Source organism: Schistocerca gregaria, unplaced genomic scaffold (assembly GCF_023897955.1).
Source record: "Schistocerca gregaria isolate iqSchGreg1 unplaced genomic scaffold, iqSchGreg1.2 ptg000909l, whole genome shotgun sequence".
Taxonomy (NCBI): Eukaryota; Metazoa; Arthropoda; class Insecta; order Orthoptera; family Acrididae; genus Schistocerca; species Schistocerca gregaria.
The window spans coordinates 8,841-34,361 of NW_026062269.1; the positions used below are offsets into that span (position 1 = coordinate 8,841).

Below are 25,521 nucleotides of genomic sequence, written 5' to 3' on the forward strand. Positions count from 1 at the left end.
AAGTTTAAAGTTGCTATTTCCATTAAATCTCGTTAATCAGAAAAACGGTAATTTACACTTGCAGCGGAACAAAATTCCGTTCCGCCCAGCGTCTGGCTCGAACCCACGACCCTGGGATTAAGAGTCTGACGCTCTACCGACTGAGCTAGCCGGCTACCTCGGTGAATAACTGCCGGGTAGCACGTCACACAGTACTCGTTTGTGTTGGGTGGTCCCATACAGAATCTCTCCATGATGCCTAATGTTTTCCTAACGTCACACTCGTCACGTACTTCACTTTTATGTCATAATCATTTCTGAGAGGTAAAGAAATTGCATGACAACATGCAGAGCTAGTGGCGTCAAAATTAACGCACATACTTTATGTGACTCAAAAGCCGAACGAGTTACTTTCCGACGTTGTTTTAGATGTGCAAGTGATAGTCAAAACTCGCTGTGTCGGCACTCTGCCGACCATTTCGCTAGTTAACACCGGTCTTGTTGTGTGTGTTTCAAGCTCAAGAGCATCTCCAAGCAAAAAATGGTCAACAGCAACATTCAGACGGTTTCGTACTGCTCAATTGCTACATTAAAACGTTATGTTTCTTTTTCAGAACTGGAAAAACACAAGCGTGACAGCATTCGAACCTGTAATCTTCAGATCCGAAGTCCGACGCCTTATCCATTAGGCCACACGGTCACTGACGACCAACATTTACATGTATACGACTCATCTCGAAACGCTCACACCCCTGAGGATTTGTGTTTTCGTTCTACACAGCCGCTGCCCCTTGCTCTTTCCCACCCATTCGTTACATTCAACCTCTGACGAGACCGACCAAATATAGACTGTGAAACAAGACCACACACTTTGTGCATTCGGAATCGAAGGCAGGGCGTCCCTCGCCGCATTTGCTACGATTGCCATTTGCTACTTCTGCAGAAGCGGCGACGACGACGACGACGACGACGACGACGACGACGAATATCGCGAGAGGCTCTGAGATATGTGAGAAATACATCTATAAAATGTAATTCAGACTGCCTCGTCCCACGTTATGCTGTACCGCTTTGGCAAATGCTTTATCTGCGCCATTCGCCTTAATCGCATCTGAGAGTGATTCTTAAAAAAACGCCTGTCGCTAATTGTTCGTCATCACAGGTACTGTTTGCTATACGGCCACGACGCGCAACTGATTTCCAAAATTCATCTTTCTCCTGTGAGGATGGAACTTACGACCCCTGGTTTATTAGACCAGTGCTCTACCACTGAGCTAAAGAGGCGCGGCCTAGCGGTACTCTTGGGTACTTCGTCCTTACGGTCGTCTGCATCATCAGACTTTAGCTGACAACACTTCATATTACCGGCTAATATTTGCAGCTATGGCGACAAATTACTGCTTGACTACACATCTGACACGTAACCGATGTGCTCTCCAAACAACAACACTTGCATTTCAGAACATGTCTTTCACACATGTCTACAAAATCACCTTCACCTTCAAATACAGCTTCCTTGCGACTGACAGAGACGTAGGCAAAGTTTAAAGTTGCTATTTCCATTAAATCTCGTTAATCAGAAAAACGGTAATTTACACTTGCAGCGGAACAAAATTCCGTTCCGCCCAGCGTCTGGCTCGAACCCACGACCCTGGGATTAAGAGTCTGACGCTCTACCGACTGAGCTAGCCGGCTACCTCGGTGAATAACTGCCGGGTAGCACGTCACACAGTACTCGTTTGTGTTGGGTGGTCCCATACAGAATCTCTCCATGATGCCTAATGTTTTCCTAACGTCACACTCGTCACGTACTTCACTTTTATGTCATAATCATTTCTGAGAGGTAAAGAAATTGCATGACAACATGCAGAGCTAGTGGCGTCAAAATTAACGCACATACTTTATGTGACTCAAAAGCCGAACGAGTTACTTTCCGACGTTGTTTTAGATGTGCAAGTGATAGTCAAAACTCGCTGTGTCGGCACTCTGCCGACCATTTCGCTAGTTAACACCGGTCTTGTTGTGTGTGTTTCAAGCTCAAGAGCATCTCCAAGCAAAAAATGGTCAACAGCAACATTCAGACGGTTTCGTACTGCTCAATTGCTACATTAAAACGTTATGTTTCTTTTTCAGAACTGGAAAAACACAAGCGTGACAGCATTCGAACCTGTAATCTTCAGATCCGAAGTCCGACGCCTTATCCATTAGGCCACACGGTCACTGACGACCAACATTTACATGTATACGACTCATCTCGAAACGCTCACACCCCTGAGGATTTGTGTTTTCGTTCTACACAGCCGCTGCCCCTTGCTCTTTCCCACCCATTCGTTACATTCAACCTCTGACGAGACCGACCAAATATAGACTGTGAAACAAGACCACACACTTTGTGCATTCGGAATCGAAGGCAGGGCGTCCCTCGCCGCATTTGCTACGATTGCCATTTGCTACTTCTGCAGAAGCGGCGGCGGCGGCGACGACGACGACGACGACGACGACGACGACGACGACGAATATCGCGAGAGGCTCTGAGATATGTGAGAAATACATCTATAAAATGTAATTCAGACTGCCTCGTCCCACCTTATGCTGTACCGCTTTGGCAAATGCTTTATCTGCGCCATTCGCCTTAATCGCATCTGAGAGTGATTCTTAAAAAAACGCCTGTCGCTAATTGTTCGTCATCACAGGTACTGTTTGCTATACGGCCACGACGCGCAACTGATTTCCAAAATTCATCTTTCTCCTGTGAGGATGGAACTTACGACCGCTGGTTTATTAGACCAGTGCTCTACCACTGAGCTAAAGAGGCGCGGCCTAGCGGTACTCTTGGGTACTTCGTCCTTACGGTCGTCTGCATCATCAGACTTTAGCTGACAACACTTCATATTACCGGCTAATATTTGCAGCTATGGCGACAAATTACTGCTTGACTACACATCTGACACGTAACCGATGTGCTCTCCAAACAACAACACTTGCATTTCAGAACATGTCTTTCACACATGTCTACAATATCACCTTCACCCTCAAATACAGCTTCCTTGCGACTGACAGAGACGTAGGCAAAGTTTAAAGTTGCTATTTCCATTAAATCTCGTTAATCAGAAAAACGGTAATTTACACTTGCAGCGGAACAAAATTCCGTTCCGCCCAGCGTCTGGCTCGAACCCACAACCCTGGGATTAAGAGTCTGACGCTCTACCGACTGAGCTAGCCGGCTACCTCCGTGAATACCTGCCGGGTAGCACGTCACACAGTACTCGTTTGGGTTGGGTGGTCCCATACAGAATCTCTCCATGATGCCTAATGTTTTCCTAACGTCACACTCGTCACGTACTTCACTTTTATGTCATAATCATTTCTGAGAGGTAAAGAAATTGCATGACAACATGCAGAGCTAGTGGCGTCAAAATTAACGCACATACTTTATGTGACTCAAAAGCCGAACGAGTTACTTTCCGACGTTGTTTTAGATGTGCAAGTGATAGTCAAAACTCGCTGTGTCGGCACTCTGCCGACCATTTCGCTAGTTAACACCGGTCTTGTTGTGTGTGTTTCAAGCTCAAGAGCATCTCCAAGCAAAAAATGGTCAACAGCAACATTCAGACGGTTTCGTACTGCTCAATTGATACATTAAAACGTTATGTTTCTTTTTCAGAACTGGAAAAACACAAGCGTGACAGCATTTGAACCTGTAATCTTCAGATCCGAAGTCCGACGCCTTATCCATTAGGCCACACGGTCACTGACGACCAACATTTACATGTATACGACTCATCTCGAAACGCTCACACCCCTGAGGATTTGTGTTTTCGTTCTACACAGCCGCTGCCCCTTGCTCTTTCCCACCCATTCGTTACATTCAACCTCTGTCGAGACCGACCAAATATAGACTGTGAAAGAAGACCACACACTTTGTGCATTCGGAATCGAAGGCAGGGCGTCCCTCGCCGCATTTGCTACGATTGCCATTTGCTACTTCTGCAGAAGCGGCGGCGGCGGCGACGACGACGACGACGACGACGACGACGACGAATATCGCGAGAGGCTCTGAGATATGTGAGAAATACATCTATAAAATGTAATTCAGACTGCCTCGTCCCACCTTATGCTGTACCGCTTTGGCAAATGCTTTATCTGCGCCATTCGCCTTAATCGCATCTGAGAGTGATTCTTAAAAAAACGCCTGTCGCTAATTGTTCGTCATCACAGGTACTGTTTGCTATACGGCCACGACGCGCAACTGATTTCCAAAATTCATCTTTCTCCTGTGAGGATGGAACTTACGACCGCTGGTTTATAAGACCAGTGCTCTACCACTGAGCTAAAGAGGCGCGGCCTAGCGGTACTCTTGGGTACTTCGTCCTTACGGTCGTCTGCATCATCAGACTTTAGCTGACAACACTTCATATTACCGGCTAATATTTGCAGCTATGGCGACAAATTACTGCTTGACTACACATCTGACACGTAACCGATGTGCTCTCCAAACAACAACACTTGCATTTCAGAACATGTCTTTCACACATGTCTACAAAATCACCTTCACCTTCAAATACAGCTTCCTTGCGACTGACAGAGACGTAGGCAAAGTTTAAAGTTGCTATTTCCATTAAATCTCGTTAATCAGAAAAACGGTAATTTACACTTGCAGCGGAACAAAATTCCGTTCCGCCCAGCGTCTGGCTCGAACCCACGACCCTGGGATTAAGAGTCTGACGCTCTACCGACTGAGCTAGCCGCCTACCTCGGTGAATAAGTGCCGGGTAGCACGTCACACAGTACTCGTTTGTGTTGGGTGGTCCCATACAGAATCTCTCCATGATGCCTAATGTTTTCCTAACGTCACACTCGTCACGTACTTCACTTTTATGTCATAATCATTTCTGAGAGGTAAAGAAATTGCATGACAACATGCAGAGCTAGTGGCGTCAAAATTAACGCACATACTTTATGTGACTCAAAAGCCGAACGAGTTACTTTCCGACGTTGTTTTAGATGTGCAAGTGATAGTCAAAACTCGCTGTGTCGGCACTCTGCCGACCATTTCGCTAGTTAACACCGGTCTTGTTGTGTGTGTTTCAAGCTCAAGAGCATCTCCAAGCAAAAAATGGTCAACAGCAACATTCAGACGGTTTCGTACTGCTCAATTGCTACATTAAAACGTTATGTTTCTTTTTCAGAACTGGAAAAACACAAGCGTGACAGCGTTCGAACCTGTAATCTTCAGATCCGAAGTCCGACGCCTTATCCATTAGGCCACACGGTCACTGACGACCAACATTTACATGTATACGACTCATCTCGAAACGCTCACACCCCTGAGGATTTGTGTTTTCGTTCTACACAGCCGCTGCCCCTTGCTCTTTCCCACCCATTCGTTACATTCAACCTCTGACGAGACCGACCAAATATAGACTGTGAAACAAGACCACACACTTTGTGCATTCGGAATCGAAGGCAGGGCGTCCCTCGCCGCATTTGCTACGATTGCCATTTGCTACTTCTGCAGAAGCGGCGGCGGCGGCGACGACGACGACGACGACGACGACGACGACGACGAATATCGCGAGAGGCTCTGAGATATGTGAGAAATACATCTATAAAATGTAATTCAGACTGCCTCGTCCCACCTTATGCTGTACCGCTTTGGCAAATGCTTTATCTGCGCCATTCGCCTTAATCGCATCTGAGAGTGATTCTTAAAAAAACGCCTGTCGCTAATTGTTCGTCATCACAGGTACTGTTTGCTATACGGCCACGACGCGCAACTGATTTCCAAAATTCATCTTTCTCCTGTGAGGATGGAACTTACGACCGCTGGTTTATTAGACCAGTGCTCTACCACTGAGCTAAAGAGGCGCGGCCTAGCGGTACTCTTGGGTACTTCGTCCTTACGGTCGTCTGCATCATCAGACTTTAGCTGACAACACTTCATATTACCGGCTAATATTTGCAGCTATGGCGACAAATTACTGCTTGACTACACATCTGACACGTAACCGATGTGCTCTCCAAACAACAACACTTGCATTTCAGAACATGTCTTTCACACATGTCTACAATATCACCTTCACCCTCAAATACAGCTTCCTTGCGACTGACAGAGACGTAGGCAAAGTTTAAAGTTGCTATTTCCATTAAATCTCGTTAATCAGAAAAACGGTAATTTACACTTGCAGCGGAACAAAATTCCGTTCCGCCCAGCGTCTGGCTCGAACCCACAACCCTGGGATTAAGAGTCTGACGCTCTACCGACTGAGCTAGCCGGCTACCTCCGTGAATACCTGCCGGGTAGCACGTCACACAGTACTCGTTTGGGTTGGGTGGTCCCATACAGAATCTCTCCATGATGCCTAATGTTTTCCTAACGTCACACTCGTCACGTACTTCACTTTTATGTCATAATCATTTCTGAGAGGTAAAGAAATTGCATGACAACATGCAGAGCTAGTGGCGTCAAAATTAACGCACATACTTTATGTGACTCAAAAGCCGAACGAGTTACTTTCCGACGTTGTTTTAGATGTGCAAGTGATAGTCAAAACTCGCTGTGTCGGCACTCTGCCGACCATTTCGCTAGTTAACACCGGTCTTGTTGTGTGTGTTTCAAGCTCAAGAGCATCTCCAAGCAAAAAATGGTCAACAGCAACATTCAGACGGTTTCGTACTGCTCAATTGCTACATTAAAACGTTATGTTTCTTTTTCAGAACTGGAAAAACACAAGCGTGACAGCATTCGAACCTGTAATCTTCAGATCCGAAGTCCGACGCCTTATCCATTAGGCCACACGGTCACTGACGACCAACATTTACATGTATACGACTCATCTCGAAACGCTCACACCCCTGAGGATTTGTGTTTTCGTTCTACACAGCCGCTGCCCCTTGCTCTTTCCCACCCATTCGTTACATTCAACCTCTGACGAGACCGACCAAATATAGACTGTGAAACAAGACCACACACTTTGTGCATTCGGAATCGAAGGCAGGGCGTCCCTCGCCGCATTTGCTACGATTGCCATTTGCTACTTCTGCAGAAGCGGCGGCGGCGGCGACGACGACGACGACGACGACGACGACGACGACGAATATCGCGAGAGGCTCTGAGATATGTGAGAAATACATCTATAAAATGTAATTCAGACTGCCTCGTCCCACCTTATGCTGTACCGCTTTGGCAAATGCTTTATCTGCGCCATTCGCCTTAATCGCATCTGAGAGTGATTCTTAAAAAAACGCCTGTCGCTAATTGTTCGTCATCACAGGTACTGTTTGCTATACGGCCACGACGCGCAACTGATTTCCAAAATTCATCTTTCTCCTGTGAGGATGGAACTTACGACCGCTGGTTTATTAGACCAGTGCTCTACCACTGAGCTAAAGAGGCGCGGCCTAGCGGTACTCTTGGGTACTTCGTCCTTACGGTCGTCTGCATCATCAGACTTTAGCTGACAACACTTCATATTACCGGCTAATATTTGCAGCTATGGCGACAAATTACTGCTTGACTACACATCTGACACGTAACCGATGTGCTCTCCAAACAACAACACTTGCATTTCAGAACATGTCTTTCACACATGTCTACAATATCACCTTCACCCTCAAATACAGCTTCCTTGCGACTGACAGAGACGTAGGCAAAGTTTAAAGTTGCTATTTCCATTAAATCTCGTTAATCAGAAAAACGGTAATTTACACTTGCAGCGGAACAAAATTCCGTTCCGCCCAGCGTCTGGCTCGAACCCACAACCCTGGGATTAAGAGTCTGACGCTCTACCGACTGAGCTAGCCGGCTACCTCCGTGAATACCTGCCGGGTAGCACGTCACACAGTACTCGTTTGGGTTGGGTGGTCCCATACAGAATCTCTCCATGATGCCTAATGTTTTCCTAACGTCACACTCGTCACGTACTTCACTTTTATGTCATAATCATTTCTGAGAGGTAAAGAAATTGCATGACAACATGCAGAGCTAGTGGCGTCAAAATTAACGCACATACTTTATGTGACTCAAAAGCCGAACGAGTTACTTTCCGACGTTGTTTTAGATGTGCAAGTGATAGTCAAAACTCGCTGTGTCGGCACTCTGCCGACCATTTCGCTAGTTAACACCGGTCTTGTTGTGTGTGTTTCAAGCTCAAGAGCATCTCCAAGCAAAAAATGGTCAACAGCAACATTCAGACGGTTTCGTACTGCTCAATTGATACATTAAAACGTTATGTTTCTTTTTCAGAACTGGAAAAACACAAGCGTGACAGCATTTGAACCTGTAATCTTCAGATCCGAAGTCCGACGCCTTATCCATTAGGCCACACGGTCACTGACGACCAACATTTACATGTATACGACTCATCTCGAAACGCTCACACCCCTGAGGATTTGTGTTTTCGTTCTACACAGCCGCTGCCCCTTGCTCTTTCCCACCCATTCGTTACATTCAACCTCTGACGAGACCGACCAAATATAGACTGTGAAACAAGACCACACACTTTGTGCATTCGGAATCGAAGGCAGGGCGTCCCTCGCCGCATTTGCTACGATTGCCATTTGCTACTTCTGCAGAAGCGGCGGCGGCGGCGACGACGACGACGACGACGACGACGACGACGACGACGACGAATATCGCGAGAGGCTCTGAGATATGTGAGAAATACATCTATAAAATGTAATTCAGACTGCCTCGTCCCACCTTATGCTGTACCGCTTTGGCAAATGCTTTATCTGCGCCATTCGCCTTAATCGCATCTGAGAGTGATTCTTAAAAAAACGCCTGTCGCTAATTGTTCGTCATCACAGGTACTGTTTGCTATACGGCCACGACGCGCAACTGATTTCCAAAATTCATCTTTCTCCTGTGAGGATGGAACTTACGACCGCTGGTTTATAAGACCAGTGCTCTACCACTGAGCTAAAGAGGCGCGGCCTAGCGGTACTCTTGGGTACTTCGTCCTTACGGTCGTCTGCATCATCAGACTTTAGCTGACAACACTTCATATTACCGGCTAATATTTGCAGCTATGGCGACAAATTACTGCTTGACTACACATCTGACACGTAACCGATGTGCTCTCCAAACAACAACACTTGCATTTCAGAACATGTCTTTCACACATGTCTACAAAATCACCTTCACCTTCAAATACAGCTTCCTTGCGACTGACAGAGACGTAGGCAAAGTTTAAAGTTGCTATTTCCATTAAATCTCGTTAATCAGAAAAACGGTAATTTACACTTGCAGCGGAACAAAATTCCGTTCCGCCCAGCGTCTGGCTCGAACCCACGACCCTGGGATTAAGAGTCTGACGCTCTACCGACTGAGCTAGCCGGCTACCTCGGTGAATAACTGCCGGGTAGCACGTCACACAGTACTCGTTTGTGTTGGGTGGTCCCATACAGAATCTCTCCATGATGCCTAATGTTTTCCTAACGTCACACTCGTCACGTACTTCACTTTTATGTCATAATCATTTCTGAGAGGTAAAGAAATTGCATGACAACATGCAGAGCTAGTGGCGTCAAAATTAACGCACATACTTTATGTGACTCAAAAGCCGAACGAGTTACTTTCCGACGTTGTTTTAGATGTGCAAGTGATAGTCAAAACTCGCTGTGTCGGCACTCTGCCGACCATTTCGCTAGTTAACACCGGTCTTGTTGTGTGTGTTTCAAGCTCAAGAGCATCTCCAAGCAAAAAATGGTCAACAGCAACATTCAGACGGTTTCGTACTGCTCAATTGCTACATTAAAACGTTATGTTTCTTTTTCAGAACTGGAAAAACACAAGCGTGACAGCATTCGAACCTGTAATCTTCAGATCCGAAGTCCGACGCCTTATCCATTAGGCCACACGGTCACTGACGACCAACATTTACATGTATACGACTCATCTCGAAACGCTCACACCCCTGAGGATTTGTGTTTTCGTTCTACACAGCCGCTGCCCCTTGCTCTTTCCCACCCATTCGTTACATTCAACCTCTGACGAGACCGACCAAATATAGACTGTGAAACAAGACCACACACTTTGTGCATTCGGAATCGAAGGCAGGGCGTCCCTCGCCGCATTTGCTACGATTGCCATTTGCCACTTCTGCAGAAGCGGCGGCGGCGGCGACGACGACGACGACGACGACGACGACGACGACGACGACGAATATCGCGAGAGGCTCTGAGATATGTGAGAAATACATCTATAAAATGTAATTCAGACTGCCTCGTCCCACCTTATGCTGTACCGCTTTGGCAAATGCTTTATCTGCGCCATTCGCCTTAATCGCATCGGAGAGTGATTCTTAAAAAAACGCCTGTCGCTAATTGTTCGTCATCACAGGTACTGTTTGCTATACGGCCACGACGCGCAACTGATTTCCAAAATTCATCTTTCTCCTGTGAGGATGGAACTTACGACCGCTGGTTTATTAGACCAGTGCTCTACCACTGAGCTAAAGAGGCGCGGCCTAGCGGTACTCTTGGGTACTTCGTCCTTACGGTCGTCTGCATCATCAGACTTTAGCTGACAACACTTCATATTACCGGCTAATATTTGCAGCTATGGCGACAAATTACTGCTTGACTACACATCTGACACGTAACCGATGTGCTCTCCAAACAACAACACTTGCATTTCAGAACATGTCTTTCACACATGTCTACAATATCACCTTCACCCTCAAATACAGCTTCCTTGCGACTGACAGAGACGTAGGCAAAGTTTAAAGTTGCTATTTCCATTAAATCTCGTTAATCAGAAAAACGGTAATTTACACTTGCAGCGGAACAAAATTCCGTTCCGCCCAGCGTCTGGCTCGAACCCACAACCCTGGGATTAAGAGTCTGACGCTCTACCGACTGAGCTAGCCGGCTACCTCGGTGAATAACTGCCGGGTAGCACGTCACACAGTACTCGTTTGTGTTGGGTGGTCCCATACAGAATCTCTCCATGATGCCTAATGTTTTCCTAACGTCACACTCGTCACGTACTTCACTTTTATGTCATAATCATTTCTGAGAGGTAAAGAAATTGCATGACAACATGCAGAGCTAGTGGCGTCAAAATTAACGCACATACTTTATGTGACTCAAAAGCCGAACGAGTTACTTTCCGACGTTGTTTTAGATGTGCAAGTGATAGTCAAAACTCGCTGTGTCGGCACTCTGCCGACCATTTCGCTAGTTAACACCGGTCTTGTTGTGTGTGTTTCAAGCTCAAGAGCATCTCCAAGCAAAAAATGGTCAACAGCAACATTCAGACGGTTTCGTACTGCTCAATTGATACATTAAAACGTTATGTTTCTTTTTCAGAACTGGAAAAACACAAGCGTGACAGCATTTGAACCTGTAATCTTCAGATCCGAAGTCCGACGCCTTATCCATTAGGCCACACGGTCACTGACGACCAACATTTACATGTATACGACTCATCTCGAAACGCTCACACCCCTGAGGATTTGTGTTTTCGTTCTACACAGCCGCTGCCCCTTGCTCTTTCCCACCCATTCGTTACATTCAACCTCTGACGAGACCGACCAAATATAGACTGTGAAACAAGACCACACACTTTGTGCATTCGGAATCGAAGGCAGGGCGTCCCTCGCCGCATTTGCTACGATTGCCATTTGCTACTTCTGCAGAAGCGGCGGCGGCGGCGACGACGACGACGACGACGACGACGACGACGACGAATATCGCGAGAGGCTCTGAGATATGTGAGAAATACATCTATAAAATGTAATTCAGACTGCCTCGTCCCACCTTATGCTGTACCGCTTTGGCAAATGCTTTATCTGCGCCATTCGCCTTAATCGCAACTGAAAGTAATTCTTAAAAAAACGCCTGTCGCTAATTGTTCGTCATCACAGGTACTGTTTGCTATACGGCCACGACGCGCAACTGATTTCCAAAATTCATCTTTCTCCTGTGAGGATGGAACTTACGACCGCTGGTTTATTAGACCAGTGCTCTACCACTGAGCTAAAGAGGCGCGGCCTAGCGGTACTCTTGGGTACTTCGTCCTTACGGTCGTCTGCATCATCAGACTTTAGCTGACAACACTTCATATTACCGGCTAATATTTGCAGCTATGGCGACAAATTACTGCTTGACTACACATCTGACACGTAACCGATGTGCTCTCCAAACAACAACACTTGCATTTCAGAACATGTCTTTCACACATGTCTACAAAATCACCTTCACCTTCAAATACAGCTTCCTTGCGACTGACAGAGACGTAGGCAAAGTTTAAAGTTGCTATTTCCATTAAATCTCGTTAATCAGAAAAACGGTAATTTACACTTGCAGCGGAACAAAATTCCGTTCCGCCCAGCGTCTGGCTCGAACCCACGACCCTGGGATTAAGAGTCTGACGCTCTACCGACTGAGCTAGCCGGCTACCTCGGTGAATAACTGCCGGGTAGCACGTCACACAGTACTCGTTTGTGTTGGGTGGTCCCATACAGAATCTCTCCATGATGCCTAATGTTTTCCTAACGTCACACTCGTCACGTACTTCACTTTTATGTCATAATCATTTCTGAGAGGTAAAGAAATTGCATGACAACATGCAGAGCTAGTGGCGTCAAAATTAACGCACATACTTTATGTGACTCAAAAGCCGAACGAGTTACTTTCCGACGTTGTTTTAGATGTGCAAGTGATAGTCAAAACTCGCTGTGTCGGCACTCTGCCGACCATTTCGCTAGTTAACACCGGTCTTGTTGTGTGTGTTTCAAGCTCAAGAGCATCTCCAAGCAAAAAATGGTCAACAGCAACATTCAGACGGTTTCGTACTGCTCAATTGCTACATTAAAACGTTATGTTTCTTTTTCAGAACTGGAAAAACACAAGCGTGACAGCATTCGAACCTGTAATCTTCAGATCCGAAGTCCGACGCCTTATCCATTAGGCCACACGGTCACTGACGACCGACATTTACATGTATGCGACTCATCTCGAAACGCTCACACCCCTGAGGATTTGTGTTTTCGTTCTACACAGCCGCTGCCCCTTGCTCTTTCCCACCCATTCGTTACATTCAACCTCTGACGAGACCGACCAAATATAGACTGTGAAACAAGACCACACACTTTGTGCATTCGGAATCGAAGGCAGGGCGTCCCTCGCCGCATTTGCTACGATTGCCATTTGCTACTTCTGCAGAAGCGGCGGCGGCGGCGACGACGACGACGACGACGACGACGACGACGACGAATATCGCGAGAGGCTCTGAGATATGTGAGAAATACATCTATAAAATGTAATTCAGACTGCCTCGTCCCACCTTATGCTATACCGCTTTGGCAAATGCTTTATCTGCGCCATTCGCCTTAATCGCATCTGAAAGTAATTCTTAAAAAAACGCCTGTCGCTAATTGTTCGTCATCACAGGTACTGTTTGCTATACGGCCACGACGCGCAACTGATTTCCAAAATTCATCTTTCTCCTGTGAGGATGGAACTTACGACCGCTGGTTTATTAGACCAGTGCTCTACCACTGAGCTAAAGAGGCGCGGCCTAGCGGTACTCTTGGGTACTTCGTCCTTACGGTCGTCTGCATCATCAGACTTTAGCTGACAACACTTCATATTACCGGCTAATATTTGCAGCTATGGCGACAAATTACTGCTTGACTACACATCTGACACGTAACCGATGTGCTCTCCAAACAACAACACTTGCATTTCAGAACATGTCTTTCACACATGTCTACAAAATCACCTTCACCTTCAAATACAGCTTCCTTGCGACTGACAGAGACGTAGGCAAAGTTTAAAGTTGCTATTTCCATTAAATCTCGTTAATCAGAAAAACGGTAATTTACACTTGCAGCGGAACAAAATTCCGTTCCGCCCAGCGTCTGGCTCGAACCCACGACCCTGGGATTAAGAGTCTGACGCTCTACCGACTGAGCTAGCCGGCTACCTCGGTGAATAACTGCCGGGTAGCACGTCACACAGTACTCGTTTGTGTTGGGTGGTCCCATACAGAATCTCTCCATGATGCCTAATGTTTTCCTAACGTCACACTCGTCACGTACTTCACTTTTATGTCATAATCATTTCTGAGAGGTAAAGAAATTGCATGACAACATGCAGAGCTAGTGGCGTCAAAATTAACGCACATACTTTATGTGACTCAAAAGCCGAACGAGTTACTTTCCGACGTTGTTTTAGATGTGCAAGTGATAGTCAAAACTCGCTGTGTCGGCACTCTGCCGACCATTTCGCTAGTTAACACCGGTCTTGTTGTGTGTGTTTCAAGCTCAAGAGCATCTCCAAGCAAAAAATGGTCAACAGCAACATTCAGACGGTTTCGTACTGCTCAATTGCTACATTAAAACGTTATGTTTCTTTTTCAGAACTGGAAAAACACAAGCGTGACAGCATTCGAACCTGTAATCTTCAGATCCGAAGTCCGACGCCTTATCCATTAGGCCACACGGTCACTGACGACCGACATTTACATGTATGCGACTCATCTCGAAACGCTCACACCCCTGAGGATTTGTGTTTTCGTTCTACACAGCCGCTGCCCCTTGCTCTTTCCCACCCATTCGTTACATTCAACCTCTGACGAGACCGACCAAATATAGACTGTGAAACAAGACCACACACTTTGTGCATTCGGAATCGAAGGCAGGGCGTCCCTCGCCGCATTTGCTACGATTGCCATTTGCTACTTCTGCAGAAGCGGCGGCGGCGGCGACGACGACGACGACGACGACGACGACGACGACGAATATCGCGAGAGGCTCTGAGATATGTGAGAAATACATCTATAAAATGTAATTCAGACTGCCTCGTCCCACCTTATGCTATACCGCTTTGGCAAATGCTTTATCTGCGCCATTCGCCTTAATCGCATCTGAAAGTAATTCTTAAAAAAACGCCTGTCGCTAATTGTTCGTCATCACAGGTACTGTTTGCTATACGGCCACGACGCGCAACTGATTTCCAAAATTCATCTTTCTCCTGTGAGGATGGAACTTACGACCGCTGGTTTATTAGACCAGTGCTCTACCACTGAGCTAAAGAGGCGCGGCCTAGCGGTACTCTTGGGTACTTCGTCCTTACGGTCGTCTGCATCATCAGACTTTAGCTGACAACACTTCATATTACCGGCTAATATTTGCAGCTATGGCGACAAATTACTGCTTGACTACACATCTGACACGTAACCGATGTGCTCTCCAAACAACAACACTTGCATTTCAGAACATGTCTTTCACACATGTCTACAAAATCACCTTCACCTTCAAATACAGCTTCCTTGCGACTGACAGAGACGTAGGCAAAGTTTAAAGTTGCTATTTCCATTAAATCTCGTTAATCAGAAAAACGGTAATTTACACTTGCAGCGGAACAAAATTCCGTTCCGCCCAGCGTCTGGCTCGAACCCACGACCCTGGGATTAAGAGTCTGACGCTCTACCGACTGAGCTAGCCGGCTACCTCGGTGAATAACTGCCGGGTAGCACGTCACACAGTACTCGTTTGTGTTGGGTGGTCCCATACAGAATCTCTCCATGATGCCTAATGTTTTCCTAACGTCACACTCGTCACGTACTTCACTTTTATGTCATAATCATTTCTGAGAGGTAAAGAAATTGCATGACAACATGCAGAGCTAGTGGCGTCAAAATTAACGCACATACTTTATGTGACTCAAAAGCCGAACGAGTTACTTTCCGACGTTGTTTTAGATGTGCAAGTGATAGTCAAAACTCGCTGTGTCGGCACTCTGCCGACCATTTCGCTAGTTAACACCGGTCTTGTTGTGTGTGTTTCAAGCTCAAGAGCATCTCCAAGCAAAAAATGGTCAACAGCAACATTCAGACGGTTTCGTACTGCTCAATTGCTACATTAAAACGTTATGTTTCTTTTTCAGAACTGGAAAAACACAAGCGTGACAGCATTCGAACCTGTAATCTTCAGATCCGAAGTCCGACGCCTTATCCATTAGGCCACACGGTCACTGACGACTAACATTTACATGTATACGACTCATCTCGAAACGCTCACACCCCTGAGGATTTGTGTTTTCGTTCTACACAGCCGCTGCCCCTTGCTCTTTCCCACCCATTCGTTACATTCAACCTCTGACGAGACCGACCAAATATAGACTGTGAAACAAGACCACACACTTTGTGCATTCGGAATCGAAGGCAGGGCGTCCCTCGCCGCATTTGCTACGATTGCCATTTGCTACTTCTGCAGAAGCGGCGGCGGCGGCGACGACGACGACGACGACGACGACGACGACGAATATCGCGAGAGGCTCTGAGATATGTGAGAAATACATCTATAAAATGTAATTCAGACTGCCTCGTCCCACCTTATGCTGTACCGCTTTGGCAAATGCTTTATCTGCGCCATTCGCCTTAATCGCATCTGAGAGTGATTCTTAAAAAAACGCCTGTCGCTAATTGTTCGTCATCACAGGTACTGTTTGCTATACGGCCACGACGCGCAACTGATTTCCAAAATTCATCTTTCTCCTGTGAGGATGGAACTTACGACCGCTGGTTTATTAGACCAGTGCTCTACCACTGAGCTAAAGAGGCGCGGCCTAGCGGTACTCTTGGGTACTTCGTCCTTACGGTCGTCTGCATCATCAGACTTTAGCTGACAACACTTCATATTACCGGCTAATATTTGCAGCTATGGCGACAAATTACTGCTTGACTACACATCTGACACGTAACCGATGTGCTCTCCAAACAACAACACTTGCATTTCAGAACATGTCTTTCACACATGTCTACAAAATCACCTTCACCTTCAAATACAGCTTCCTTGCGACTGACAGAGACGTAGGCAAAGTTTAAAGTTGCTATTTCCATTAAATCTCGTTAATCAGAAAAACGGTAATTTACACTTGCAGCGGAACAAAATCCCGTTCCGCCCAGAGTCTGGCTCGAACCCACGACCCTGGGATTAAGAGTCTGACGCTCTACCGACTGAGCTAGCCGGCTACCTCGGTGAATAACTGCCGGGTAGCACGTCACACAGTACTCGTTTGTGTTGGGTGGTCCCATACAGAATCTCTCCATGATGCCTAATGTTTTCCTAACGTCACACTCGTCACGTACTTCACTTTTATGTCATAATCATTTCTGAGAGGTAAAGAAATTGCATGACAACATGCAGAGCTAGTGGCGTCAAAATTAACGCACATACTTTATGTGACTCAAAAGCCGAACGAGTTACTTTCCGACGTTGTTTTAGATGTGCAAGTGATAGTCAAAACTCGCTGTGTCGGCACTCTGCCGACCATTTCGCTAGTTAACACCGGTCTTGTTGTGTGTGTTTCAAGCTCAAGAGCATCTCCAAGCAAAAAATGGTCAACAGCAACATTCAGACGGTTTCGTACTGCTCAATTGCTACATTAAAACGTTATGTTTCTTTTTCAGAACTGGAAAAACACAAGCGTGACAGCATTGGAACCTGTAATCTTCAGATCCGAAGTCCGACGCCTTATCCATAAGGCCACACGGTCACTAACGACCAACATTTACATGTATACGACTCATCTCGAAACGCTCACACCCCTGAGGATTTGTGTTTTCGTTCTACACAGCCGCTGCCCCTTGCTCTTTCCCACCCATTCGTTACATTCAACCTCTGACGAGACCGACCAAATATAGACTGTGAAACAAGACCACACACTTTGTGCATTCGGAATCGAAGGCAGGGCGTCCCTCGCCGCATTTGCTACGATTGCCATTTGCTACTTCTGCAGAAGCGGCGGCGGCGGCGACGACGACGACGACGACGACGACGACGAATATCGCGAGAGGCTCTGAGATATGTGAGAAATACATCTATAAAATGTAATTCAGACTGCCTCGTCCCACCTTATGCTGTACCGCTTTGGCAAATGCTTTATCTGCGCCATTCGCCTTAATCGCATCTGAGAGTGATTCTTAAAAAAACGCCTGTCGCTAATTGTTCGTCATCACAGGTACTGTTTGCTATACGGCCACGACGCGCAACTGATTTCCAAAATTCATCTTTCTCCTGTGAGGATGGAACTTACGACCCCTGGTTTATTAGACCAGTGCTCTACCACTGAGCTAAAGAGGCGCGGCCTAGCCGTACTCTTGGGTACTTCGTCCTTACGGTCGTCTGCATCATCAGACTTTAGCTGACAACACTTCATATTACCGGCTAATATTTGCAGCTATGGCGACAAATTACTGCTTGGCTACACATCTGACACGTAACCGATGTGCTCTCCAAACAACAACACTTGCATTTCAGAACATGTCTTTCACACATGTCTACAAAATCACCTTCACCTTCAAATACAGCTTCCTTGCGACTGACAGAGACGTAGGCAAAGTTTAAAGTTGCTATTTCCATTAAATCTCGTTAATCAGAAAAACGGTAATTTACACCTGCAGCGGAAGAAAATTCCGTTCCGCCCAGCGTCTGGCTCGAACCCACGACCCTGGGATTAAGAGTCTGACGCTCTACCGACTGAGCTAGCCGGCTACCTCGGTGAATAACTGCCGGGTAGCACGTCACACAGTACTCGTTTGTGTTGGGTGGTCCCATACAGAATCTCTCCATGATGCCTAATGTTTTCCTAACGTCACACTCGTCACGTACTTCACTTTTATGTCATAATCATTTCTGAGAGGTAAAGAAATTGCATGACAACATGCAGAGCTAGTGGCGTCAAAATTAACGCACATACTTTATGTGACTCAAAAGCCGAACGAGTTACTTTCCGACGTTGTTTTAGATGTGCAAGTGATAGTCAAAACTCGCTGTGTCGGCACTCTGCCGACCATTTCGCTAGTTAACACCGGTCTTGTTGTGTGTGTTTCAAGCTCAAGAGCATCTCCAAGCAAAAAATGGTCAACAGCAACATTCAGACGGTTTCGTACTGCTCAATTGCTACATTAAAACGTTATGTTTCTTTTTCAGAACTGGAAAAACACAAGCGTGACAGCATTCGAACCTGTAATCTTCAGATCCGAAGTCCGACGCCTTATCCATTAGGCCACTCGGTCACTGACGACCAACATTTACATGTATACGACTCATCTCGAAACGCTCACACCCCTGAGGATTTGTGTTTTCGTTCTACACAGCCGCTGCCCCTTGCTCTTTCCCACCCATTCGTTACATTCAACCTCTGACGAGACCGACCAAATATAGACTGAGAAACAAGACCACACACTTTGTGCATTCGGAATCGAAGGCAGGGCGACCCTCGCCGCATTTGCTACGATTGCCATTTGCTACTTCTGCAGAAGCGGCGGCGGCGGCGACGACGACGACGACGACGACGAATATCGCGAGAGGCTCTGAGATATGTGAGAAATACATCTATAAAATGTAATTCAGACTGCCTCGTCCCACCTTATGCTGTACCGCTTTGGCAAATGCTTTATCTGCGCCATTCGCCTTAATCGCATCTGAAAGTAATTCTTAAAAAAACGCCTGTCGCTAATTGTTCGTCATCACAGGTACTGTTTGCTATACGGCCACGACGCGCAACTGATTTCCAAAATTCATCTTTCTCCTGTGAGGATGGAACTTACGACACCTGGTTTATTAGACCAGTGCTCTACCACTGAGCTAAAGAGGCGCGGCCTAGCCGTACTCTTGGGTACTTCGTCCTTACGGTCGTCTGCATCATCAGACTTTAGCTGACAACACTTCATATTACCGGCTAATATTTGCAGCTATGGCGACAAATTACTGCTTGGCTACACATCTGACACGTAACCGATGTGCTCTCCAAACAACAACACTTGCATTTCAGAACATGTCTTTCACACATGTCTACAAAATCACCTTCACCTTCAAATACAGATTCCTTGCGACTGACAGAGACGTAGGCAAAGTTTAAAGTTGCTATTTCCATTAAATCTCGTTAATCAGAAAAACGGTAATTTACACCTGCAGCGGAACAAAATTCCGTTCCGCCCAGCGTCTGGCTCGAACCCACGACCCTGGGATTAAGAGTCCGACGCTCTACCGACTGAGCTAGCTGGCTACCTCGGTGAATACCTGAGGGGTAGCACGTCACACAGTACTCGTTTGTGTTGGGTGGTCCCATACAGAATCTCTCCATGACGCCTAATGTTTTCCTAACGTCACACTCGTCACGTACTTCACTTTTATGTCATAATCATTTCTGAGAGGTAAAGAAATTGCATGACAACATGCAGAGCTAGTGGCGTCAAAATTAACGCACATACTTTATGTGACTCAAAAGCCGAACGAGTTACTTTCCGACGTTGTTTTAGATGTGCAAGTGATAGTCAAAACTCGCTGTGTCGGCACTCTGCCGACCATTTCGCTAGTTAACACCGGTCTTGTTGTGTGTGTTTCAAGCTCAAGAGCATCTCCAAGCAAAAAATGGTCAACAGCAACATTCAGACGGTTTCGTACTGCTCAATTGCTACATTAAAACGTTATGTTTCTTTTTCAGAACTGGAAAAACACAAGCGTGACAGCATTCGAACCTGTAATCTTCAGATCCGAAGTCCGACGCCTTATCCATTAGGCCACACGGTCACTGACGACCAACATTTACATGTATACGACTCATCTCGAAACGCTCACACCCCTGAGGATTTGTGTTTTCGTTCTACACAGCCGCTGCCCCTTGCTCTTTCCCACCCATTCGTTACATTCAACCTCTGACGAGACCGACCAAATATAGACTGAGAAACAAGACCACACACTTTGTGCATTCGGAATCGAAGGCAGGGCGACACTCGCCGCATTTGCTACGATTGCCATTTGCTACTTCTGCAGAAGCGGCGGCGGCGGCGACGACGACGACGACGACGACGAATATCGCGAGAGGCTCTGAGATATGTGAGAAATACATCTATAAAATGTAATTCAGACTGCCTCGTCCCACCTTATGCTGTACCGCTTTGGCAAATGCTTTATCTGCGCCATTCGCCTTAATCGCATCTGAAAGTAATTCTTAAAAAAACGCCTGTCGCTAATTGTTCGTCATCACAGGTACTGTTTGCTATACGGCCACGACGCGCAACTGATTTCCGAAATTCATCTTTCTCCTGTGAGGATGGAACTTACGACACCTGGTTTATTAGACCAGTGCTCTACCACTGAGCTAAAGGGGCGCGGCCTAGTGGTACTCTTGGGTACTTCGTCCTTACGGTCGTCTGCATCATCAGACTTTAGCTGACAACACTTCATATTACCGGCTAATATTTGCAGCTATGGCGACAAATTACTGCTTGGCTACACATCTGACACGTAACCGATGTGCTCTCCAAACAACAACACTTGCATTTCAGAACATGTCTTTCACACATGTCTACAAAATCACCTTCACCTTCAAATACAGATTCCTTGCGACTGACAGAGACGTAGGCAAAGTTTAAAGTTGCTATTTCCATTAAATCTCGTTAATCAGAAAAACGGTAATTTACACCTGCAGCGGAAGAAAATTCCGTTCCGCCCAGCGTCTGGCTCGAACCCACGACCCTGGGATTAAGAGTCCGACGCTCTACCGACTGAGCTGGCCGGCTACCTCGGTGAATACCTGCCGGGTAGCACGTCACACAGTACTCGTTTGTGTTGGGTGGTCCCATACAGAATCTCTCCATGATGCCTAATGTTTTCCTAACGTCACACTCGTCACGTACTTCACTTTTATGTCATAATCATTTCTGAGAGGTAAAGAAATTGCATGACAACATGCACAGCTAGTGGCGTCAAAATTAACGCACATACTTTATGTGACTCAAAAGCCGAACGAGTTACTTTCCGACGTTGTTTTAGATGTGCAAGTGATAGTCAAAACTCGCTGTGTCGGCACTCTGCCGACCATTTCGCTAGTTAACACCGGTCTTGTTGTGTGTGTTTCAAGCTCAAGAGCATCTCCAAGCAAAAAATGGTCAACAGCAACATTCAGACGGTTTCGTACTGCTCAATTGCTACATTAAAACGTTATGTTTCTTTTTCAGAACTGGAAAAACACAAGCGTGACAGCATTCGAACCTGTAATCTTCAGATCCGAAGTCCGACGCCTTATCCATTAGGCCACACGGTCACTGACGACCAACATTTACATGTATACGACTCATCTCGAAACGCTCACACCCCTGAGGATTTGTGTTTTCGTTCTACACAGCCGCTGCCCCTTGCTCTTTCCCACCCATTCGTTACATTCAACCTCTGACGAGACCGACCAAATATAGACTGTGAAACAAGACCACACACTTTGTGCATTCGGAATCGAAGGCAGGGCGTCACTCGCCGCATTTGCTACGATTGCCATTTGCTACTTCTGCAGAAGCGGCGGCGGCGGCGGCGACGACGACGACGACGACGACGACGACGACGACGAATATCGCGAGAGGCTCTGAGATATGTGAGAAATACATCTATAAAATGTAATTCAGACTGCCTCGTCCCACCTTATGCTGTACCGCTTTGGCAAATGCTTTATTTGCGCCATTCGCCTTAATCGCATCTGAGAGTGATTCTTAAAAAGACGCCTGTCGCTAATTGTTCGTCATCACAGGTACTGTTTGCTATACGGCCACGACGCGCAACTGATTTCCAAAATTCATCTTTCTCCTGTGAGGATTGAACTTACGACCGCTGGTTTATTAGACCAGTGCTCTACCACTGAGCTAAAGAGGCGCGGCCTAGCGGTACTCTTGGGTACTTCGTCCTTACGGTCGTCTGCATCATCAGACTTTAGCTGACAACACTTCATATTACCGGCTAATATTTGCAGCTATGGCGACAAATTACTGCTTGACTACACATCTGACACGTAACCGATGTGCTCTCCAAACAACAACACTTGCATTTCAGAACATGTCTTTCACACATGTCTACAAAATCACCTTCACCTTCAAATACAGATTCCTTGCGACTGACAGAGACGTAGGCAAAGTTTAAAGTTGCTATTTCCATTAAATCTCGTTAATCAGAAAAACGGTAATTTACACCTGCAGCGGAAGAAAATTCGGTTCCGCCCAGCGTCTGGCTAGAACCCACGAACCTGGGATTAAGAGTCCGACGCTCTACCGACTGAGCTAGCCGGCTACCTCGGTGAATACCTGCCGGGTAGCACGTCACACAGTACTCGTTTGTGTTGGGTGGTCCCATACAGAATCTCTCCATGATGCCTAATGTTTTCCTAACGTCACACTCGTCACGTACTTCACTTTTATGTCATAATCATTTCTGAGAGGTAAAGAAATTGCATGACAACATGCAGAGCTAGTGGCGTCAAAATTAACGCACATACTTTATGTGACTCAAAAGCCGAACGAGTTACTTTCCGACGTTGTTTTAGATGTGCAAGTGATAGTCAAAACTCGCTGTGTCGGCACTCTGCCGACCATTTCGCTAGTTAACACCGGTCTTGTTGTGTGTGTTTCAAGCTCAAGAGCATCTCCAAGCAAAAAATGGTCAACAGCAACATTCAGACGGTTTCGTACTGCTCAATTGCTACATTAAAACGTTATGTTTCTTTTTCAGAACTGGAAAAACACAAGCGTGACAGCATTCGAACCTGTAATCTTCAGATCCGAAGTCCGACGCCTTATCCATAAGGCCACACGGTCACTAACGACCAACATTTACATGTATACGACTCATCTCGAAACGCTCACACCCCTGAGGATTTGTGTTTTCGTTCTACACAGCCGCTGTCCCTTGCTCTTTCCCACCCATTCGTTACATTCAACCTCTGACGAGACCGACCAAATATAGACTGTGAAACAAGACCACACACTTTGTGCATTCGGAATCGAAGGCAGGGCGTCCCTCGCCGCATTTGCTACGATTGCCATTTGCTACTTCTGCAGAAGCGGCGGCGGCGGCGACGACGACGACGACGACGACGACGACGAATATCGCGAGAGGCTCTGAGATATGTGAGAAATACATCTATAAAATGTAATTCAGACTGCCTCGTCCCACCTTATGCTGTACCGCTTTGGCAAATGCTTTATCTGCGCCATTCGCCTTAATCGCATCTGAAAGTAATTCTTAAAAAAACGCCTGTCGCTAATTGTTCGTCATCACAGGTACTGTTTGCTATACGGCCACGACGCGCAACTGATTTCCAAAATTCATCTTTCTCCTGTGAGGATGGAACTTACGACACCTGGTTTATTAGACCAGTGCTCTACCACTGAGCTAAAGAGGCGCGGCCTAGCCGTACTCTTGGGTACTTCGTCCTTACGGTCGTCTGCATCATCAGACTTTAGCTGACAACACTTCATATTACCGGCTAATATTTGCAGCTATGGCGACAAATTACTGCTTGGCTACACATCTGACACGTAACCGATGTGCTCTCCAAACAACAACACTTGCATTTCAGAACATGTCTTTCACACATGTCTACAAAATCACCTTCACCTTCAAATACAGATTCCTTGCGACTGACAGAGACGTAGGCAAAGTTTAAAGTTGCTATTTCCATTAAATCTCGTTAATCAGAAAAACGGTAATTTACACCTGCAGCGGAACAAAATTCCGTTCCGCCCAGCGTCTGGCTCGAACCCACGACCCTGGGATTAAGAGTCCGACGCTCTACCGACTGAGCTAGCTGGCTACCTCGGTGAATACCTGAGGGGTAGCACGTCACACAGTACTCGTTTGTGTTGGGTGGTCCCATACAGAATCTCTCCATGACGCCTAATGTTTTCCTAACGTCACACTCGTCACGTACTTCACTTTTATGTCATAATCATTTCTGAGAGGTAAAGAAATTGCATGACAACATGCAGAGCTAGTGGCGTCAAAATTAACGCACATACTTTATGTGACTCAAAAGCCGAACGAGTTACTTTCCGACGTTGTTTTAGATGTGCAAGTGATAGTCAAAACTCGCTGTGTCGGCACTCTGCCGACCATTTCGCTAGTTAACACCGGTCTTGTTGTGTGTGTTTCAAGCTCAAGAGCATCTCCAAGCAAAAAATGGTCAACAGCAACATTCAGACGGTTTCGTACTGCTCAATTGCTACATTAAAACGTTATGTTTCTTTTTCAGAACTGGAAAAACACAAGCGTGACAGCATTCGAACCTGTAATCTTCAGATCCGAAGTCCGACGCCTTATCCATTAGGCCACACGGTCACTGACGACCAACATTTACATGTATACGACTCATCTCGAAACGCTCACACCCCTGAGGATTTGTGTTTTCGTTCTACACAGCCGCTGCCCCTTGCTCTTTCCCACCCATTCGTTACATTCAACCTCTGACGAGACCGACCAAATATAGACTGAGAAACAAGACCACACACTTTGTGCATTCGGAATCGAAGGCAGGGCGACCCTCGCCGCATTTGCTACGATTGCCATTTGCTACTTCTGCAGAAGCGGCGGCGGCGGCGACGACGACGACGACGACGACGAATATCGCGAGAGGCTCTGAGATATGTGAGAAATACATCTATAAAATGTAATTCAGACTGCCTCGTCCCACCTTATGCTGTACCGCTTTGGCAAATGCTTTATCTGCGCCATTCGCCTTAATCGCATCTGAAAGTAATTCTTAAAA

At 46.4% G+C, this 25,521-nt stretch overlaps 1 non-coding gene across 1 annotated transcript; it reads right to left on the minus strand.

Annotated features, from left to right (window-relative positions):
* Nucleotides 1-22,565: 22,565 nt before the first annotated feature.
* Trnai-aau (transfer RNA isoleucine (anticodon AAU)) lies at nt 22,566-22,637 on the minus strand. Its single transcript has one exon. It is a non-coding gene; the product is annotated as a tRNA-Ile (tRNA).
* Nucleotides 22,638-25,521: the final 2,884 nt, after the last annotated feature.